Source organism: Xyrauchen texanus, chromosome 36, assembly GCF_025860055.1.
Source record: "Xyrauchen texanus isolate HMW12.3.18 chromosome 36, RBS_HiC_50CHRs, whole genome shotgun sequence".
Taxonomy (NCBI): Eukaryota; Metazoa; Chordata; class Actinopteri; order Cypriniformes; family Catostomidae; genus Xyrauchen; species Xyrauchen texanus.
Window position 1 is genome coordinate 30,684,461 of NC_068311.1, and position 22,971 is coordinate 30,707,431.

Genomic DNA, 22,971 nt, shown 5'->3' on the forward strand with positions numbered 1-22,971 from the left:
TCACAAATAAAGTTCAGCTGTTCTAGTAGGATTTTCCTGACATTTTCTTAGTTGCATCTCAGAGCAAAAGCCATGGTCCACAAGAGCTTCCAAAGCATCAGAGGGATCTCATTGTTGAAAGATATCAGTCAGGTGAAGGGTACAACATATTTTCCAGAGCATTAGATATATCATGGAACATAGTGAAGACTGTCATCAAGTGGAGAAAATATGGCACAACAGAGACATTACCAAGAACTGGACATCCCTCCAAAATGTATGAAAAGACGAGAAGAAAACTGGTCAGGGAGGCTTCCAAGAGGCCTACAGCAACATTAAAGGAACTGCAGGAATTTCTGTGGAAGTACTGGCTGTTTGCTACATGTGACAGTAATCTCCCGTATTCTTCATATGAATGGGGTAGGGTGGCAAGACGGAAGCCTTTTCTTACAAAGAAAAACATCCAAGCCCAGCTGAAGTTTGCAAAAACAAACATCAAGTCTCCCAAAAGCACGTGGGAAAATGTGTTATGGTCTGATGAAACCAAGGTTGAACTTTTTGGCCGTAATTCCAAAAGTTATGTTTGGCGCAAAAACAACACTGCACATCACCCAAAGAACACCATACCCACATTGAAGCATGGTGGTGGCAGCATCATACTTGGGGGCTGTTTTTCTTCAGCTGGAACTGGGGCCTTAGTCTGGGTGGAGGGAATTAACAGTTCCAAATACCAGGCAATTTTGGCACAAAACCTTCAGGTGTCCGTTAGAAAGATGAAGAGGAAGTTCACCTTTCAGCATGACAATAACCCAAAACGCACATCCAAATCCACGAAAGCATGGCTTCACCAGAAGAAGATTAACGTTTTGGAATGGCCCAGCCAGAGCCCAGACCTGAATCCAATTGAACATATGTGGGGTGATCTGAAGAGGGTGGTGCACAGGAGATGTCCTCGCAATCTTGGAGCGCTTTTGCAAAGAAGAGTGGGCAAATATTGCCACTTCAAGATGTGCCATGCTAATAGTAATAGACTCCTACCCAAAAAGACTGAGTGCTGTAATAATAACAAAAGGTGCTTCAACAAAGTATTAGTTTAAGGGTGTGCACTCTTTTTTTATTATTTGTTATTTACATAATTCTGAATAAACTATAGTGACTGTTGTGTGTGATCCCAGTAGATCAGCAGTAACAGAAATACTGAAACTGTTTTGCACCAAAAATCACGGAGATCACATTTTTTCCCCATTCTGAAGGGTGATGTGAACATTAACGGAAGCTACTGACCCGTGACTGGAATAATGTACAGATTTTGCTGTTTCGGAAGGAAATTGGTACTTTAATTCAACAAGTGGCATTCAACTGATCACAAAGTATAGTCAGGACATTACTGATGTAAAAACAGCAGACAAACCCCCTTTCTAGCAGCCATCACTCCTACACATTATCCTTAAATAATCATGCTAAATTGCTAATTTGGTAGTAGAAAAAAAATCCTGTTATATCAAGCACAGTTAAAAGCTATTTGGTTCGATAAATTAGTTTGTTTTTGAGTTGCCACAGTATGCAATAGACTGGCATGTATTAAGGTCAATATTAGCAAAAAAAAAGAAACAGCTTTCTCTAGAAACTCATCAGTCAGTTATTGTTTTGAGGAAAGAAGGCTACAATGCTTGAAATTGCCAAAGAAAACTGAAGATTTAGTACAAAGGTGTATACTACAGTCTTCAAAGACAAAGGACAACTGGCTCTAACAAGTACAGAAAGAGATGTGGAAGTCCTGATGTACAACTAAACAAGAGGATAAGAACATCAGAGTCTCTAGTTTGAGAAATAAACACCACACATATCCTCTGCTGACAGCTTCATTGAATTCTACCCGCTCAACACTAGTTTCATGTGCAACAGTAAAGAGAAGACTCAGGGATGCAGGTCTTATGGGAAGAATTGCAAAGAAAAAGCCACTTTTGAAACAGAAAAACAAAAAGAAAATGTTAGAGTGGGCAAATAAACAAAAAATGTACAACAGATAATTGTAAAAGAGTATTATGGATATTAACCTCACTGAGCATTTGTGGGTTCAGCTAGACTGTACGGTGCGTGAGAGGTGCCCGACAAGACAGCCACATCTATGGCAAGTGCTACAGGAAGTGTGTGGTGAAATGTCAGAGTATCTGGACAAACTTACAGCTAGAATGCCATGGATCTGCAAAGCTGTTATTGCTGCACGTGGAGGATTTTTTGTTGAGAACTGAGTTTAAGACTTTTTTTTTTTTTTTCAAATTCTAATAGTAATTTTTCACATTATTAATGTCCTTACTATACATTGTGATCAGTTGAATGTGAATAAATGTACCAATTTCTTTCCATAAGAGCAAAATCTATACATTATTCCAAACTTTTGGCTGTCAGTGTATATTATGTATTTAAATGTATTTTAACAAATAGGATCAAACATATTTACTTGCATAAAAGCTTATCCTGTATAATACACTTCAGTTAAAAACATTTGGCATAATGTTAGCAGACATTTCAGGTGATTAAAGCTAAATAATCACAGATGCAAAATATTAACAGAACTTCAACTAGAAGGTATTAATGATACTTAACCAATCTGATGTGGTTGTTGCATTTTCATCAGTGGACACGCAATGTTTTTTCTTCAAACATTGGATCTGATCAAGCTGAGAACATTAAACATATGTACTCTTGTTCACATGTCGCATGTTTTAAAAATGCACTCATCTCATGTTAACATTTTTAAATGTTTTCACCATAATGTTCTAATTGCACAATAGAATGCAGAAAATGAAAGTTGAGTTTTTAAGCTTCAATTTGATTCCAAGTTTCTGAACATTGATGAAGGTTTTGATATAAAACAAAGTTTTAAAATTTGTTTTCAAAGACTTTGAAGATGCTAAATTGTTAACAGATTTTTTATATTTTAAAGGGTGTTGCCATGGCGAGGCGATAAATAATGGCAACAAATGAAAAAGAGGAAGTGCTCATATCTTCGGCATGCATTGTACGATTTAGATCAAAATTTATGTTTGGAATTGGGGGCTGATCACATGGCTGTAGCTATTGTGGGGCACTATCATAGCGCCACCAACTGGCAGCAGGAAGTGTGGAACGTTTACAGACTTTGGAATAGCACTCTTATTTTTATCTTAACTGCTTCAAATTTGTTTATAATAATGTCAAAACAGTACAGATTTAAAAAAAAAAAAAATCGATATCTTAACTACTGTTGCCATGGCCACGCATTAAGCACTATTCCTTTTTATGTATATTCATATGTTTTCGAGGTACTTGGCATGCTTGAATATTTATGATCTTTTGCACACACATCAGAATCGTCGGCCATTAGGGCTGGGCAAAGATTCATTCATGGGTGTGTAGAGGGGGCTCTGTAGTGCCAAATAGTTCAGGGATTCTGTAGCACATTCCTTTTCAGCTACAGTCACCAAACTTTGAACATGTATGTAGATCTCATCAAGCCAGACAATTTTCACACCACAGACATTAGCTCCATCAAACAGGAAGTCAGCCATTTTGGATTGTTTGAAAATGGTATGCTTTGGAATTGAAATGCTCCTCATAGGGAATTCATCTGACTGGCACCAAACTTAGGCAATATCATGCCAAAACATTGAAGATGCTAAATTGTGAAAGGATTTTTTATGTCTCAAATGGTGTCTCCATGGCGACGCGATAAAGTAACAAAAAAAATAGGAAGAATTGTCTCATATCTTCTGCGAGCATCATGTGATTCACATCAAAATTGACCCGCATGTTTGGCCTTGAGGACTGATCACATTGATGTATCTACTGTGGGTCACGGTTGTAGTGCCACCAACTGGCAGCAAGAAGTGTGGCCCTCACAACAGTCTTTGGAAAATAAATTTACATTTACACAAATGATGCATTGTTTTACTAAAGCTTCTAGGAGACGCTGGGCCTACAATGCTTGATTTCTGTTTGCAGCTATATTTATTATTATTATTCTTTTCAAGGTTTTCAGTACTTTTTAGGTACTTAGCATGTGTGAAAACTTGAAATTTTGCACACACATCAGAGTCCTCGGCCATTAGAACTGGGCAAAGTTGCAGGGAGGGGTGGCATGCAGGGGAGACTCTGTAGCTCCCCCTTGAAAATGGGCAAAAATGACCATGCCCATTTTTATCTAGACTCACCATAACTGGTATGTATATAGTTCTCATCAAGCCAAACAATTTTCATACTCACAGTCATTAGCTCCACCCAACAGGAAGTCAGCCATTTTGGATTGTTTGAAAATGAAATACTCCTCATAGGGAATTCATCTGACTGGCACCAAACTTAGGCAACATCATGCCAAAATATCGTAGATGCTAAATTGCTAATTTATTTTTAATATTTTAAATGTCACCATGGCGAAACAATAAATTTATGCCGAAAAATGGTAAAAAGGAAGTGCTTTATATCTTTTGTGTGCATTGTATGATTTTGATGAAAATTCAGCTCTATGTTTGGGAATGGAGGCTGATCACATTGATGCAGCTATTATGGGTCATGGTGATAGCACCACCAACTGGAAGCAAAGTGTAACACGTTTAACAGACTTCAAAATAGCCCTCTTGTGTTTACATGAATTGCTTCAAAGTTCTTTAGAACAATGTTGATGTAAAATAATAAAGGGATATTTGATATCTTAAATACTGTTGCCACGGCAACACATTCATTGTTATTATTAATTTTCTTCCTATATTTGGGTGTTTTTGAGGCACTTGGCATGCTTAAAATTTCAGAAATTTTGCACATACATCAGATTCATCGGCAGTTAGGACTGGGCAACAGTTGCAGGGGGGATGGGTGTGTAGTGGGAGGCTCTGTAGCACCCCCTTTAAAATGGTCATGTAAGATGGCCTCTGAAGCACCCCCATTTTCACCTAAGGTCACCAAAATTGGTACATATATACAACTTCATAATTATAGTAATTAGCTTCACCAATAGGAAGTAGGCCATTTTGGATTTTCTGGAAATCGTAAGCTCTGAACTTTTAAATAGTCTTCCTAGGGAATTCATGTGACTGGCACCAAATTTGTACAGCATCATGCCATGACTTTGTAGATGCTAAATTGCAAACAGATTTTTGATATTTTTAATGGTGCCGCCATGGCCAAGTAATAAAATGATGGCTAAAAATTTTAAACAGGAAGTGCATTTTTTAATTGGAAATTGCAAATGGCATATTGTTTAAATTGGGTCAAATCTTTTGGGTAGCTTTCCACAAGCTTCTCACAATAAGTTGCTGGAATTTTGGCCCATTCCTCGAGACAGAACTGGTGTAACTGAGTCAGGTTTGTAGGCCTCCTTGTTTACACATGCTTATTCAGTTCTGCCCACAAATATCGGAATGAGGTCAGGGCTTTGTGGTGGCCACTCTTAATACCTTGACTTTGTTGTCCTTAAGCCATTTTGCCACAACATTGGAGGTATACTTGGGGTCATTGTCCATTTGGAAGTCCCATGTGTGACTGAGCTTTAACTTCCTTGCTGATGTCATGAGATGTTGCTTCAATATATACTCATAATTTTCCTTCCTCATGATGCCATCTATTTTTTGAAGTGCACCAGTCCCTAATGTAGCAAAGCACCCCCACAACATTATGCTGCCACCCTCATGCTTCATGGTTGGGATGGTGTTCTTTGGCTTGCAAGCCTCACCCTTTTTTTTTTTTTCAAACATAACTATGGCCATTATGGCCAAACATTTTTTATTCATCAAACCAGAGGCTATTTCTTCAAAAGGAAGATCTTTGTCCCCATGTGCACTTGCAATTTCTCTGGCTTTTTTATGGTGGTTCTGGAGTAGTGGCTCCTTCCTTACTGAGCAACCTTTCAGGATATGTCGATATAGGACTCATTTTACTGTGGATATAGATACTTGTCTACATGTTTCCTCCAGCATCTTCACAAGGTCCTTTGCTGTTGTTATGGGATTGATTTGCCCTTTTCGCACCAAACTACATTCATCTCTAAGAGACAGAATGAACGGTATGATGGCTGTGTGGTCCAATGTTGTATATACTTGCATACCTTGGATTAACCAGACTTGTGGGGTTCACAAAAAAATTTGGCTGATTTCTTTTGATTTTCCCATGATGTCAAGCAAAGATGCACTGAGTTTGAAGGAAGGCCATAAAATACATCCACAGGTACGCCTCAAATTAGCCAATTAGCCTACCAGAAGCTAATTGGCTTATTGCCTAAAGGCTTGACATCATTTTCTGGAATTTTCCAAGCTGCTTAAAGGCACAGTTAACTTAGTGTATGTAAAATTCTGACCCACTGGAATTGTGATATAGTCAAATAAAAGTGAAACAATCTGTCTGTAAACAATTGTTGGAAAAATTACTTGTATCATGCACAAAGTAGATGTCCTAAAGGACTTGCCAAAACTATAGTTTGCCAATATGAAATCTGTGGAGTGGTTAAAAAATGTGTTTTAATGCCTTCAAACTAAGTTTATTTAAACGTCTGACTTCAACTGTATTTTCTTCCTCTGTGTATTTTTGTGTGAAAATGGTACAAAACGATCCTACTAAAAGGTACGTGACATCATATAAACAAGAGTTAGGTCAAAAGTAATTAGAAGGTAATTTGATTAGATTACCTAAAATATTTAATCCAAGAGATAACATTACTGATTACAATTTTAGTCTTGCTGTTAGTAATTTGTAATCAGTGCCAGATGCAAGATAATCTACCCAGCACTGAATAGTAGTTATATGAATTTTAATGAACAATAAAAGATGTTAAAATAACCCTCTTAGCAAAAAGGCCAAAAATAAGGAAGTTTTTCCATCAGATGTTTTTCCTGCACACAATAACTTCTATAGCTTCGTTACAGAACTTTTGCACATGCAACCTTATTCCAGCGGAGGGCGCTGCTGTCCAACTTGTGTTTATTGTTCAATTTCAGACCGTACAAAAACAATGAGTGGACGTTGTTTTGTTACGATGGGTCTAAAATAACTCTTCAATTTTAAGTCTTTACTGTGTATTACCAACTCAGTTGATTTTTAATGTTGTTATTCATTTATAAATTATAGCCTACGGTGTTATTACGTGGCACAAAATACTTTTCTCAGCGCTGGTCAGGATGGACTAATCACACCCGTTTTTTATTTCTATTTTGAATAATAGGGCTATTATTTAGATATTTTACAAAGTTTTTTTAACATTATATATATATATTCTTATTGAATATTTACATTACAAAACAGGGAACATTACAAAATTAAAATAGGTTACTGTGGCTAGTTTTAGTTTGTCGGACACCAGGTCTTGGAATATATTTACTTGTAAACTATTATACTTTATAATGCCTTAATATCTCAAATAAGACAAAAACGTCCTGATGCGACTTAATTAAATATTCCCATATTTTTATCGGAAATTCACAACATTTACAAACAATCATGTCCTGATTATTTTTATTTAATATGTATTTATACTGTTAGAGCAAGAATCACACAGAACCTTTCTATCAAAGAATATCTGAAGCACGTCAGACGCGACGCGTTTATGGTCGACGTGCACGTTCTCCTATAGTGAAAGAGCTGACGTGCGCGCACCTCAAACTATCTCACAAGTCTAAGCGTCAGTAACGAAATTCTAACAATTCAGGATACCAAATGTGTGTAAATTCGTCCCAGATTAACTATACAGTGAAAACTGGACGGTTTGTTGAAAATCTGTTTCATTGTGGGTGTTTTTAATAAAGTCTTCTGAAGCCTTCAGACTTTGAACATTTGTGGCTGCGGTTTCCAATCGCTTCTTTTCTTTTAAATCGAGGTAAGTTTGATAACGTCATTTAGACTGAAGAAACACCGTCAATAGAAAACAAACACTGGATGTACTTTACGTTTGTCTCAATGAATATGTCTCTTGAAGGTTTTGAACGTAAAATTACAAACTTTTTTTCGTCGTTCAACGTTGGCGATGTTATGAATTTTGAAGCTCGACCGTGTCGCGTGATATTCTGAAGTACTGTGATGCAATGAGAATAATCCCGATACTATTTTATATTGTGTTACTGTGATAACGTATAGTGAACTGTGTGTGTATATATAGTACTGAGACTACGGTTTAAAACGCTTCGATAATGCTAACTTTATATATACATTTAAATGTGTATGCTGTAAAATCCTGATACTGTACTTTAAATGTGTAAATAGTCCTAATTATATACAATAAAGTGTAAATAGTCCTGATACTACACTGTGATACTTCGACACTACACTGTTGCATTTAAAAATCTATTCTGTAATAATTTGATACTATGTAGGCTACTGTAACTTTGATACTAGACTGTGAACTGTGTGTATAAAATTCAGAAATTATGTAATATGTGTGTATTTAATTCTGATTCAATACAATGAAGTGTTTATAATTGTAATCCTGATACTTCAAGTATAGATTAAGGATTATACACATTTAATTTATGCTATTGGCAAATATTTATTACTACATATACTGTGGTGTGTTAATCCTGATACTGTATTGATAAGTGTGTGTATATAAAAATTATACATAGTTTTTAAGTGTGTGTTTTGTTAATGTTAGTCAGGGCGATTTGTTCAACATGATTGGTCGGTCTAGGTGCACAAAAATTTGCCTGTGGTAAAGAGGAAGTTTGAGAACTGAAACACGGATGTTTGAGGTTGCAAAGTCATCGTGTGAGCATTGAAATGTGTGGTTGATTCGCAAACAGGGAGGAAGATATGATCAGAGTAATGGCCAGATCCTCACATTCAACGCGTTTCATTCGGGATTGCTTCTTGTGTAAAGAATGCAGTCCCAGCAATTGCAGTAAATGTTACTTATACATTTGTTACTATGTACTTTTTCTCTTTATAGATGTCAATGGCTTGAATTTTATATCCCAGGCAGTCTGTCCCTGAACCTCACTGTCACTGATTCCCTTTCAAGGCAAGTATGTCTTTTAAAGTTATAGTTTCTGAAATGGCTTATTTATGTTGTTTAAGTGGTGCTTGCAAGGCAGCACTGTATCGGAATTCCTAGTTTGATGCTTCTCTGTAATATTCAGCAATTAATTAAGTGGGAACCACTTGAGGCTCACCAATGGTTTACATCTTGTGGTGAACCCTCTGTATTCACTCTGGTGAAGTCTTCTCTTGATTGTTGGCTTTGACACACATACACCTACCTCCTGGAAAGTGTTCTTGATCTGGCCAACTGTTGTGAAGGGTGTTTTCTTCACCAGGGAAAGAATTCTTCGGTCATCGACCAGAGTTGTTTTCCGTGGTCTTCCGGGTCTTTTGGTGTTGCTGAGCTCACCGGTGCGTTCTTTCTTTTTAAGAATGTTCCAAACAGTTGATTTGGCCACACCTAATGTTTTTGCTATCTCTCTGATGGGTTTGTTTAGATTTTTCAGCCTAATGATGGCTTGCATCACTGATAGTGACAGCTCTTTGGATCTCATATTGAGAGTTGACAGCAACAGATTCCAAATGCAAATAGCACACTTGAAATGAACTCTGGACCTTTTATCTGCTCCTTGTAAATGGGATAATGAGGGAATAACACACACCTGGCCATGGAACAGCTGTGCAGCCAATTGTCCCATTACTTTTGGTCCCTTAAAAAGTGGGAGGCACATATACAAACTGTTGTAATTCCTACACCGTTCACCTGATTTGGATGTAAATACCCTCAAATTAAAGCTGAAAGTCTGCAGTTAAAGCACATCTTGTTCGTTTCATTTCAAATCCATTGTGGTGGTGTATAGAGCCAAAAAGATTAGAATTGTGTCGATGTCCCAATATTTATGGACCTGACTGTATATACCTCTTTTCTTGTCAAAATGCATTTATTTCCATCTTAGGAAAGAAAGAAAAAACAATATGTTGCAATATAATGCTTTATTAACATATTCCAAACAAAGCCTTCGACAAAGACAATGCACAATAATATCACCAATTCAAGTAACATTAACATGTGTTGCATATTTATTGCAATGGGCATTAAATCCCTTAAATGTCATCCTCCACATTATTAGTCTGCTGGTAGACTGTGGCTATCCGCCTTGTTACGGCAGTCGTGAAGCTGGGTTCATGACTCGCATCAAAGCGGCAACGCTAGCGTTGTGTGCCGCTTTGGACTCACCATGAAAGCGCTTGCAAATAATGTCTCATTCTGTATTTGTTGGTTAATATTTAGTGTGCTTCTGTGGTAATTCAAACGTGCCTTACATAGGCTGAAAAAATACTTGATTTCTATTACAAGTCCCATCTGGGTTTGTTTTGTATATAAAATAGTGTTAAGATGTCATTTCTCCATCATTTTATTACTGACAGGGAAGCGCTGTGAGAGAATATTTTATGTACTGAGATAACCTCCACGGCTCTTTCATAGGAGAGAGCGTAGTGGTCAACTAGCATGTTAAGACAGTTCCTCCCAAGAATGCCTATGTCTGTCAGTGTAATGACTCCGGGCGGACACATTACAAAGGTTCTGCCCTTCACACAAGTGTTTATGCTTTATTAACGGTAAATGCGTTAATCGTGATTAAGAAAAATTAACGCGTTAAACTTTTGAAATGAATAGCATGCGTTAACGTGATAATTCTGGCACCTCTAATAATATATTATAAATTAAATATTTTATTGCATATATATATATATATATATATATATATATATATATATATATATATATATTTGTTACATATTTATTGTTTTTATGCATCATTTGTACTATTTGCATTGTCTTAGCATCTGGAACCTTTTGAATATGACACTGAAGTTTACTTTAAGATGCTATGTAAACAAAAAAAATTATTTACTTTTTTTTTATATAAAAAAAACAAACATATTTCTATAGGACTGCTCATTGTATTCTGACACATTGTATTCTGACACTTTACTGAATTGGGACATAGCAAGTGAATATGTTTGTTTATGTCATGATTCCTTGTTGTCTGCCCCGTGTTTTCCGTTTCACCCTTCACTGATCACATTTCATGTCATGTTTTCCTTGTTGTCCGCCCCGAGTCTCACTGTCCTTGTAGAAAACTACAATTCCCACAATTCCCGGCCTCCCTCACTGCCTGCACTCATCATTGTTCTCACCTGTGTCTCGTTTAGTCTTTATTGTGTCCTTGTGTATTTAAACTCTGTTTGTTCCTCCATTCCCTTGTCGGTCGTTGTTTGTGTTTCATTGCATAAGGTTATGGATGTTTCAACTGTTTTGATGTCTCCCTGTTCCGAAGTTTTCTTCGTTGCCTGTCTTCCCGTGTTCATTTCAGCCATGTTTTCTGTTTCGTGTGCCCTTGAATGTGTTCGTGTTTTAGTTTCTGTTTACCCATCGTGGTAGTTTCTTTTGTTCCTGTCTGTTTATTTGCACTTTGTTAATAAAAACCGCGTTTGGATCCGCACCCCCCCGTCTGCCTTCTCCTGCTTCCCACACACACCGTAACAGTTTCCCACTCCAGAATATATTTCATTGTTCAAGGGATCATCACTGTTGTCAGGTCAATGTAAATAGTCTTTTTTAACACCTACCACAGTTGTAGTAAAAATGTATAATAAATTATTCAAAACAATAACATTTATGTCAAAATACCACTGTTACTGTCACTGCTGTAAAGTCATGATAAATGTAAGCAAGGGTGATGTGTCATTTTTTCATTGTCAGTGCTGAATAGAAAGTCAGGGCTGTCCACCTCTTTGAGAGGTTTAACTTCCTTGCTAGTGCTTTAAACTCGAAATTTTGTCTCGAAAGTCTGTCACAATATCAGGGTAAGCCTTGTGACCAGCCGTGATATAAAGTGATCAGCTCTGCACTTTCCCATCTCTGGCTGTAACTCAAACATTTTTAATGTGCTGCTCAAAAGATACAAGGTTCCCCGATCTCTCAAATAAGTAATTTTATAATATATAAAATATAGTAAATCTTATTATATACATTTAAATCATTAAATATATATATATATCCCTGAAAAGCTTGCTTTAATTCTGATTGAGAGATACAGGGGGAGTTTTTTTATTGCATCAGACATCTGTTTGCGATCTGTTACCCAGAATAAAACTTGCTTCGGAGTAGATAATCCATGCAGCATAAATTAAATTACAACGTAAAAAAACGACCCACATTCTTGAGTCCAAAAACCAGGGTTTGTTCAGACTAATCTCAAAATTACCTCAGAAGCCACTAAAACCGTCTTCGTAAGACAGGCCTCTGATAATGTCATAATGGCTGGCTGCTTCAGCTGCTGATGTCAACCGGGTCTGTTCTATGCCACCCATTCCTCTGTCTTTGTTCTCCAATCAATGGTATTTCCCTCAGGAAATGCAAATCTAGTTTGTTTTGGCTATCAAACATCAACTGTTAAACTCAGATCCAATGTTGTATTACCAGTAAATGAGATTTCAAACGGTTATGTTATCTATACGAGGGTGAATACTCTTGACACTGAAATGTTATAAGGCTTTTCAATGCATTCCTGTCTTTTCACATGTAAAATACCTTACCATGTGGCCAACCTAATGAGTCATTCATAAATACACTCTGTCCCTAACTGTATGACCTGTGACTCCAGGCATTGCAAGTGCCCTTCTGCTGTTGAGAGCCTTGTCTCCATGTATATTGTCTAGTCACAATGCAGCTATTGGTTTGGGTGTACTGGCACTATTGACTGGTGGGCCCAGCAGTGACTACATTTTGTCAGTTGGAGAACGTGGACACATGCTGCCATGTTTGCTGACACAAAGAAATATGATTTTTTTTTTGTTTGTGGAGTAGTTTTTTGTCACCATGAATAAGTTTAGATTTTCTTTTTAAAGAAATCTGTACAGTGTTCGAACTATAAAAAGTAATTTAATATTTTATATTAAAAATGAATTTTCACGCATACAATGACTGGAATGCACCTCTTTACAGTGGTGTGCCACAATATGAACAATTTTATTTCATGGTGATGGTATATGACAGTTATCTTTTCAATAAGATGAAAAAAGGTTTTATGTATTAAATAACAATGTGGTAATGCGTAGTGGTAAACACTCAACTTAGATCAACCTTACAGGGCTCCAGACTATAAAATGTCTTAGGAGCCATTGGCTCCTAAACTGAAACATTAAGGAGCCAAATGGCTGTTTTTTGTCACCAAATCACAGAATTGCTTGATATAGATTGCTTTTCCGAAACAAGATAGAAAGCCGAAGAAAAGGAAGACAGCTGATAACCCATTCATCTGAGGTTTAATAAACATATACACAAACATAAGTTTGCATTCCCTTTTGTCTCATAAATGTTCACACCCTTTTTATAATTCATACAAATATAAGAGATAAAATATTTTTTTTTTAGTACTGCTCTTCAGAATCTTCATTACAGATAATTACATATAGTAGTGTGTTGTCTTCTGTTTATATATATATATATATATATATATATATATATATATATATATATACAGGTGCTGGTCATATAATTAGAATATCATCAAAAAGTTGATTTATTTCAGTAATTCCATTCAAAAAGTGAAACTTGGATATTATATTCATTCATTACACACAGACTGATATATTTCAAATGTTTATTTCATTTAATTGTGATGATTAAAACTGACAACTAATGAAAATCCCAAATTCAGTATCTCCGAAAATATATATATATATTAGGGCTGTCGATTTAACACGTTAATTCAGTGCGATTAATCACATGCCCACTTATAAGGAAGACTCCTGAGAAATGCAAGCTTGTAGTACCACCTGTTTACTCCAGAGGGCCGTAAGTGATACTTCAGCTGTATGAAAACGCGCAGTTTATACAGTGAAGAAAACACGGTACGTTCTTGCATTCAAAACACTTGATGGAGCGCAAATCCGAACTAAGTGATCTCAAGATTTGTTTAAAATAGTGCTGCACGATAAATCATATCGCAATCACAATCGCGACGTCAGCCTGTGCGATTATATTACTGCAAAATGCTACGATTATATTAAATAAATAAGTGCATGTGTGGACGTGACAGCCCATTCTCTCTGAGAGCTGTTTGCCCATTTTCTACACCGCTAATAAAGATGACCAGTCAGTCTCAGTTTAGGGAGTGGCATGTGTGGTCATGTCATGTGAGTTTCCGGTGTGCAGCGTGGAAATCAGGTGAAAATGGACGCCGAGTAGACCGACACTGAACTGGTGGCCAGAAAAAAAAAGACAGATCATAGCTTGGCAATATATCTTTATTTCATCCTTAATTAAAGATAAATGTGAATAAACAGACATGATGCATCGTTAGCAAAGTGGGATTTCAGAAAATGATCCACACACTTGACAAGAGGTACCAGCAATAAGTAGAACTTTTTAGAAAGAGGATTTGGAAATACCAGTTGGTAATTTAAAAAAAAAAAAAACACAACAGCAACAACAACAACAGTTTTAAGTGTTTTGAGTGAACCACACTTTTATATCCAGTTTCCTTTTCTAAAGAGTTTATAGAAAGTACATGTTACATCCTGATTAAATGTCCCTGTTTGTTTGGACAATCTTATTTTCATGAACATTTGTATGTTCTTATTTATTGTTCTATTTTATTTAGGTCTAATATTGAGAAAATAACAAGTTTGCAGTAATGCAAAGATGTTATTATTTAATTTTGTAAAAATATTTTAATTTGAAAACACTATGCATTTATAGTCGCTGTTGTTGCTAGTTTGTTTGTTTGAGTTGAGAAATACACATTTCAGCATTATCAGTAATCTATTTGTGCATTTTACTTGATAACCAAGCAAGTTGACTCATGATACCATTTGTTTACTATATCGATATCGCAATATTAGTCTCAATAATCGCAATATGACATTTTCCCCAAATCGTGCAGCCCTAGTTTAAAGATTGAGTATTAAACTATATTTAACTTGACACAGTGACCTAAAAATGTTATGTTTAAGATGCAACGCACCCGAGACGCTACACAAGCATGTCTAACGCAGGTGTGTGCGTAATATGGTAGTAAACTATACATTGTATTCTAAAGCCGCTTTTTGTATTGTCTTATTAATGATTAACTCTTCTGCCACAAGAATGTAATGCATTTTAATTATGTTCATAATGCATATTAAGAATATGTTCATATATATATATACATATATATAAATATTTAACAATAATATATATATATATATATATATATATATATATATATATATATATATATATATATAAAATTGTTAAATATTTAAAGATAACTATGTATAATTCTTTCATCATTATATATTGAATTATTGTTATATGAGGGCTTTCTCACCAAATATTTGTATATGCAATTAATTGCGATTAATTAATCGGGACACCATGTAATTAATTAGATTAAAATTTGTGTGTATATATATATATATATATATATATATATATATATATATATATATATACATACATACACACAGGTCTGGAAAAAATTAAGAGGCCACTGCAAAATTATCAATTTCTCTGGATTTACTATTTATAGGTATGTCTTTAAGTAAAATGAGCATTTAGTTTTATTCTATAAACTACTGACAAAATTTCTCTCAAATTCCAAATAAAAATATTGTTGTTTAGAGCATTTATTTGCAGAAAATAACAACTGGTCAAAATAACAAAAAAGATGCAGTGTTTTCAGACCTCGAATAATTTAAAAGAAAACAAGTTCATATTAATTTTTAAACGGCACAATTAGAGATGTCTCGATCGATCAGTTGCCGATAAAATCCGCGATCGGCCGATCGTGCCTAGATTGCACTGCTCCTCTAATGAATGAATGCATGCTTTCTCAGCCCTTGAAGCATGACAGAATGGCCTATGGAGGGTGAGTTGTTGGCAATTCTAAGCATTCACGAATTTAAACTTTCAGTCACGATGTAATTGAGATGAATATGCTGGTTTGTTTTTAAAAATTAGTAAATTACCTTTTGTATGAATATTAATTTGCCCATTTTCTACAGTCATTATGGTAGTTATTCAGACTTGTTACACAGTGAACAGGAAGAGGATATAGAGGCTGCTAACAGGTTTATAAACAAATTAAACAACAAATAAACATGCAAATACGTGAGTTGTGACAATGTCATGTTCTCTGTTGTCTTTTGTTTTGTGCTTTTATGTTGAAGCTTAGTTTAGCTCCTGTTTCCTGTTTTGGTTTTTGTAGTCCTTTTGTAGTTTCTTTTATTACCTTGTCTTGTTTCACTGTTGCCCTTTGTTTTTCACTTTTGTCCCTTATGTAACGCCATAGTCTCTTTGTTAGCGCTGGTGTTTTCCGTCATTGCTTTCACCTGTCCCTCGTTAGTTTGCCATTGGTTTCTGTTTATTACCCTGTCATCTTGTTTGAGTTCTGTCTGTTCATTGGCCCCTGTTTTCCCATGTCCATGTATTTATACCCTATCTGTTTGTTCAGTTGCTGTCGGTCGTTGTTTGTGAATGGATGTATGGATCGTTTCATGTTTTGCTGTTCTTGCTCCCTGATGTTAATTCGTGTTCGTTCCCCTTCGTGGATGTTTGTCAACTTGTGTTCACCCGTGAGTAACTGTGTTTTTGAAGGCACTTTTCCCATAGTGGACTTTTGATTTATCCCAATGTTTGTGTTCTTTTCATTCGTGTGTTAGTTTGACTTTGAGTTTATATTCCCCTCGAGGACGTTTCTTTTGTTCCCGTGCTTTTTCATCTGTGTACATATATGAATAAAAACTGCGTTTGGATCCGCTTCTGCCGTCTCCCTTCTCCTGATTACCCAGATCGTGACAGACAATCAGACGTTGTGTTGAATGAGAGAGACTGAGCAATCATGAACACTTTTAACTTTACTCTCTTTAACATGAGCGCTCTCTGTGTCAATCAAAGACATGCACTCTTCAAGTGCTCTCAATATCTCATTAGTCACTCCTCCCAATTTAAATCAGATTAATGTTGGTCACAATACCACTAATAATAAATATAACGGTTTAAACTTCAATAAGGACACCGCGTCTTCATGCATGTATTTAATAATTGGTGATTTGTGTTGCAGTAAAATGCAAAGACAGTAACTGATATTATTATTATATACAAAGACCATAGATTATGAGTTCTCACTGGAGCAGTTTTAGAGCTGGTTATGAATCTATTTTTCTTATATTTGAATGTATCTCTGGGTGTGTGATGCTTTCATGGTTTTTACTGGTTGTCAGTATGTCACAATGGCATTTTGATATTGGCAACAGAACTATTAATAACAGTTTCGTTATTGTTGAACTTGGGCCCGTTCAAGTGTAACTGTTAACGCTACATTTAAGTGGAATTGTAAAAATTTTAATGAGTTTTTTTTATAGAATTAACTTTTTGTGACTATTCAAGTCAAGCTGTTTACACCATTTGTAAATGTATGTAAGATTTATATTCATCCATACAGATCTCAGTGGATTTGTGACTTATCTTTGTACCTGAATATTAAAGTTAAAATAAGCTTTTACACCCTTTATAAGTAGAATTGATTTTATATGTTAGTTTTATAAAAATGCTAGCTGCCCTAAGTTAAATGCATTAAGATGAAGACATCTTTTAGTTACTTTGTTTACTTAGTTATTTTTGTAAACAAACAAAAAACAGTCTGCAGCACTATTATCTATGCAAATACAAGTATCGGATCGGAACTCTGTATCGGCAGATATTTAATATTTAAATATCGGATCGGGATCGGGGGGCCAAAAAAGCTGATCAGGACATCCCTAAGCACAATACAAATGTTTTTGCTTAGGAAGAGTTCTGAAATCAGTATTTGGTGGAATAACCCTGATTTCCAATTGCAGCTTTCGTGTGTCTTGGCATGAAAAGCTGCATCCATCCTCCTCTAGAGGTTTTCAGGGGGGTTCAGGTCTGGAGATTGGGTTTGCCATGACAGGGTCTTGATCTGGTGTGCAACATTTGATGCCTTGCACACCAGATCAAGTGTGCCTTGACGATGTCAAGCCGATTTTTGGCTCATCTTACCATTAATGTATTAAATTATTATTATTAATATTGTTATTATTAGGCTATTATTATTATCAAATTAATATTACAAATAATTTGCCTGCCATCTATGCACATGTATGACACGCTGTTTGTACAGAGGCATGCAGTTGTGTGGAACACGCGCATGTTAAAGTTTCTCTCACTTTCTTTGTTTCTGTTTTCTAAATAATTTTTTTTGTGCAAGAAAAGTATCGTCTATAACTACGTATACACCCAAGGATTTTTTGCGAAAAAGTTTTAGCGCATCAAAATAAAGCGATGGTAACGTAAAAAATTTCACAAGTGTGTGTGTGTGTGTGTGTGTGTGAATATTTTTCCATTTAACACTATCCTATAAACTATGTCGATACTTCAAATGTTGCGAAAAACCCAAAAGTTAGCCTGTGTTAATCATGACGACAGTATAAATCCTTGCAAGCTAATTTATTGTATGTGATTATGGATCGATCTTAATGGCATATAGATCTGATACTGCAAACATGCATATCGACAAGTGCACAGAGAACAAATGAATGGCCACTCTTTGTGATTAATTTAATCGCGGTCGCCATCAGTTTATTTATTAAAGTTGCTTTTACACACCATTAAAAATAATAGACGGCAGTCACGGAAGTAGCCCACAAAACAAAAAACATATAATTTCTGTGTACAATGATGTTTTAAATTACAAATAAATACACAATACTAGGGGGAAAACATCAGTGTGCTTTTTTGGAACACTAACATAGCCCAATTCTGTTAAATTATTGTTTAGTTTACTTTTGAAAAAATTCCCTGTATGAAATTATAGAAATGACCAAACAAAAAAAGCATTCAATTGAAATAATAAATATCCAAACGAAAAAAATTATATTTTTAGGCCTTTTCTTTTCATAAACTTAAATTAGCTTTACCCTGTTGTGTAGACAAAAAAAGTCAGCTGAATGACATTCTCAGAATGTACTACACTTTTCAAGACAAAAAACAGATCTATTTGTCCAATGCTGATTTAACTTTCAGAAAACAAGCTTTTGAACATTATAAAATGTTTAAATGTTTTAAATCTAACCCTCTTTACCTTGGATCGCATTTGCTGAGCTTCTTCAGAAAATGTAAATTGCATTATGGCACAAAAATGTATTTGAGATGTCAGTCAAGTTCAGTTGGTCATTAAAAGTTGCTGGACAAATGTGCGGGACATAATGCAGTTGTGATGGCGATGCTTTAGATGATTGTTCAAAATAGCCTATTGAATATCAGGAATATATGTAAACCCTGATATTACAATGCATAATTTTTTCTTTAAAAGCTGTGCACACAGCATATACACTTCGATGGATTGTCCTTATACTAAGACCAAACGTTTCCCCCGCTACTTGGTGCAGGTTGCCAGCTTGAACAGGGCCATGGCGATTCACTTTCAGGTCGGAACCTACGATAGGCATCGCAAATTGCAAATCCTCCTCTTCTGATTGCTTTTATTTTTCAAGACTCAATGCTAAGGATTTTTCTACTGGCCTGGTTGGGTCAGTGCTTCAGATTTTTACTGTCCTTGGCAACATTTTCACTGGCCCAACACAAAAATACAAATAGCTGTTTTTACCATCATGGCTTTAAAAAAAATATGTCTATTTTTTACCTATCTTATGTTTTTAATACAATGTCCATGGTGTCTTGAGTTTGAATTCAGAGCATGCTGAGGGACTCCAACCAGGTCTCCTAAGCAACCATATTTCCCTGGTTGATAGGGAGGGGAGAGTCACATGGGGTAACCTCCTTGTGGTCAATATAATGTGGTTAGCTCTCGGTGGGGTGTGTGATGAGTTGTGTGTGGATGCTGCAGAGAATAGTGGGAAATCCGTAAACGTTCTCTCTCTCGCACCACCATCCGCAGTCAGCCTTTATCCCTCTCGGAGGCTTGATTAATCTGATAAGGGACCGTATACAGTACATATGTAACATCTTAAGTTCAGTAAATATGCACTTCATATACCTGTTAATTCGCCATTCAAATTGTGTTAAACTGTGTCTCTGTAAGCAAGTGATGTGATAATACTATCGCGCCTGTTTATAATCAGCAAGGCTGTCTACATCGCCAGTGCGCGTCATTGGCAATATCTAGTTTTGCCTTGTGACATTCTGGCGCTCCTCATAATACAGCACAGTCACTTTGCACGCAACTCAAATTCAACAAGAAAGGCAGAAGTAGCAAAGATGCTTTGTGTAAAGCTACTTTACAAAACAACTTTGCAGGATGAAGAGTAACGTATCGGTTACCTAACGTAACCTCGGTTCTCTCTAGATGAGGGAACGAGTATTGCGTAAGCTAGCTTACGCTACGGGAAAGATTCATCTTTTCTGAGATATTGAAGCCAAAAAATTATCCTTAATTTTTGTATCCATTGTCAACGCAGTGCGGCAGCTGCAGACCTTGAGCGGGCTAGCTAGCGAGCTCATAGGTTGCTCTGCGGCAACTGCTGCAGCCTATAGACGAGCTTGGGCTGAACTCGCATCCAATGAGAGGCGTCCGGCGCTCACTGTAACAAAGCCCGCCAAAATGGGCGTGACTAGAGTGCATATAAGCGTAGTTCGTAGGCTGGAACCCTGGTTTTCATTGACTGAAGCGAAAAGTTGCTCGTGGCGCGAGCACGGCCGGCTACGCAATACTCGTTCCCTCATCTAGAGAGAACCGAGGTTACGTTAGGTAACCGATACGTTCTCTTACGAGAGGTTCTCTCGTATTAGCGTAAGCTAGCTTACGCACGGGAACCCATTGTCAACGCCGTGCGCGTCAAGCATCCACTTTATGAGCCCCAGGGAATTAAGGGGGGACCCGGGGAGCCCTTATGAGTGGGGAAATAATATTTGGCCGGCAAGAATGCGGGTCATTGATTGTGTAATACATAAGCACATAGTGGGAAGGGAGCGACAGAGCGGCGGTGCCGGTCTGTGTGGAATGTGTCCCATCAGTGCAGCTCACCAGGGGAGCTGTAGCGTATTAAACCGCTAGTAGTTTTGCCTGCAGAGCGGGCACTTCCATATTGTAAAATCTGACAAAGGTGGAGGGGAAGTCCATCCCGCTGCCACACATATGTCGTGAATGGAAATCCAGCTGGACCATGCCCACGAGGATGCCATGCCTCTAGTGGAGTGAGCCCTAATGCCCAACGGGCATGGCAGGTCTTTTGACGCGTATGCAGCAGCAATAGCGTCCACTATCCATCTAGATAGTGTCTGTTTCGAGGCGGCGAGACCTTTGGTGTGCCCTTCGAACGAAAAGAAAAGCTGCTCAGAGCGTCTGAAAGCGGCGGAGCGCGCAGTATACAATCTCAGTGCTCTGACCGGCAAAGGAGATTGGCGTCGCGTTCAGCTATCGGTGCTGGCAGCGCCGATAGGAAATGACCTGTGCTCTGAAAGGAGTACCGATCACCTTGGGAACATAGCCGTGTCTAGGCTTTAAAATGACCTTGGAGTCACTTGGTCCAAACTCAAGACACGCAGCGCTGACAGACAGTGAAGGTCTCCCACACGTTTGACTGATGACAGGGCAGTCAGAAAAGCGGTTTTGAGTGAAAGGTATTTCAAATCCACGGATTGAAGTGGTTCGAAAGGGGGCTTTCATAGTTTCGAGAACTATAGAAAGATCCCAGATAGGAACCGATGGAGCGCTGGGGGTTCATCCTTCTAGCTCCCTGAGGAAGCGGATGACCAGCTCGTTTTACCCCATGACTGGCCGTGCAGGGGTTCAGCGAGCGCCGCAACGGCCGCCACATACACTTTGGCGTGGATGGGGATCTGCCCTTATCCAGCAGCTCTTGTAGAAATACTGAGCAGCGACGACACCCCACATGTCCGCGGGTCCAGGTCTCGGTCGGTGCACCATTTTGAGAACACAGACCATTTTGGCGCATAGAATCTTCTCGTGGAAGGGGCTCTAGCGTGTATGATGGTGTTTATTACTCCTTCTGGCAGAGCGACGGGTAGTCGTTGATCACCCACGCATGCAGCCCAGCACTCTGGGTGGGGATGCCAGATCGTGCCGCGAGCTTGAGAGAGGAAATCTGCTCTCACTGGGATGGGCCACGGCTGTCAGTGACAGCTGCGTAAGCTCCGGGAACCATGTCTGATTCTCCCCAGCGGGGCTATGAGGAGCACCGAGTAGCGCGTTCCCTGATCCTCTGCATTACCTGTGGCAATAGCGAGGCGGGAGGGAAGGCGTAAGCGGGCGTCTGGGCCAGTCCTGGGCCAGCGGCGTCCTCGCTTCGAGAAAAATATTGGGCAGTGAGAGTTCTCTTTGGGCGCTAAAGAGGTCTATCTCTGCTCTGCCGAATAGGTGCCATAACGTCTGGACTGTTTGGCGTGCAGGGACCATTCTCCTGGGGAATATTGTCTCTGGACAGTCTGTCCGGGCCGTCGTTCAGGTGGCCTGGCACGTCGCGTCGCCCTCAGCGAGCTCAGGTGGCACTGGGACCAACTCAGTATGCGTTTAGTCAGATGGAAGAGGTTCCTGGATCTGACACCGCCCTGGCGGTTTAGGTAGGATACCACAGATCTGTTGTCCGAACGGACCAGGACGTGGTGACCCTGAATGACCGGGAGAAAGCGCACGAGCGCGTACTCGACCGCTATCATTTCCAGACAATTTATGTGAAGGAGCTTTTCCTGAACTGACCATAGGCCCCAACCCGTGTTGGACGCGTCTGTCGAGATGACTTTTCGGCGAGATACAGCTCCCATTGTCACTCACCGCTGATACCATTCGGCCACTGTCCAGGGCTGCAGAGCTGAAATACAGGTCTGAGTCACCTTGATGGGCTGGCGGCCTGTGGCCCAAGCCCGGCGAGACGCGCAGGTGTTTAGCCAATGCTGAAGCGGGCGCATGTGCAGTAAACCCAGCTGAAGTACTGCTGCGGCTGAGGCCATGTAGCCTAGCACTCTCTGAAATTTCTTCAGAGGTGTGAGGCTGTTCATCTGAAATG

The 22,971-nt window shown here is 38.0% G+C and overlaps 1 protein-coding gene across 2 annotated transcripts in view; it reads left to right on the forward strand.

Moving 5' to 3' along the window:
• Window positions 1-7,590: 7,590 nt before the first annotated feature.
• Window positions 7,591-22,971, forward strand: part of LOC127629867 (E3 ubiquitin-protein ligase rififylin-like) — a 53,685-nt gene continuing 38,304 nt past the window's right edge. For both annotated transcript variants that reach the window (XM_052107145.1, XM_052107146.1), the window contains exons 1-2: window positions 7,591-7,819; window positions 8,885-8,956. The gene's annotated coding sequence lies outside the window, so the exon portion shown is untranslated. The remainder of the gene's footprint in view (window positions 7,820-8,884; window positions 8,957-22,971) is intronic.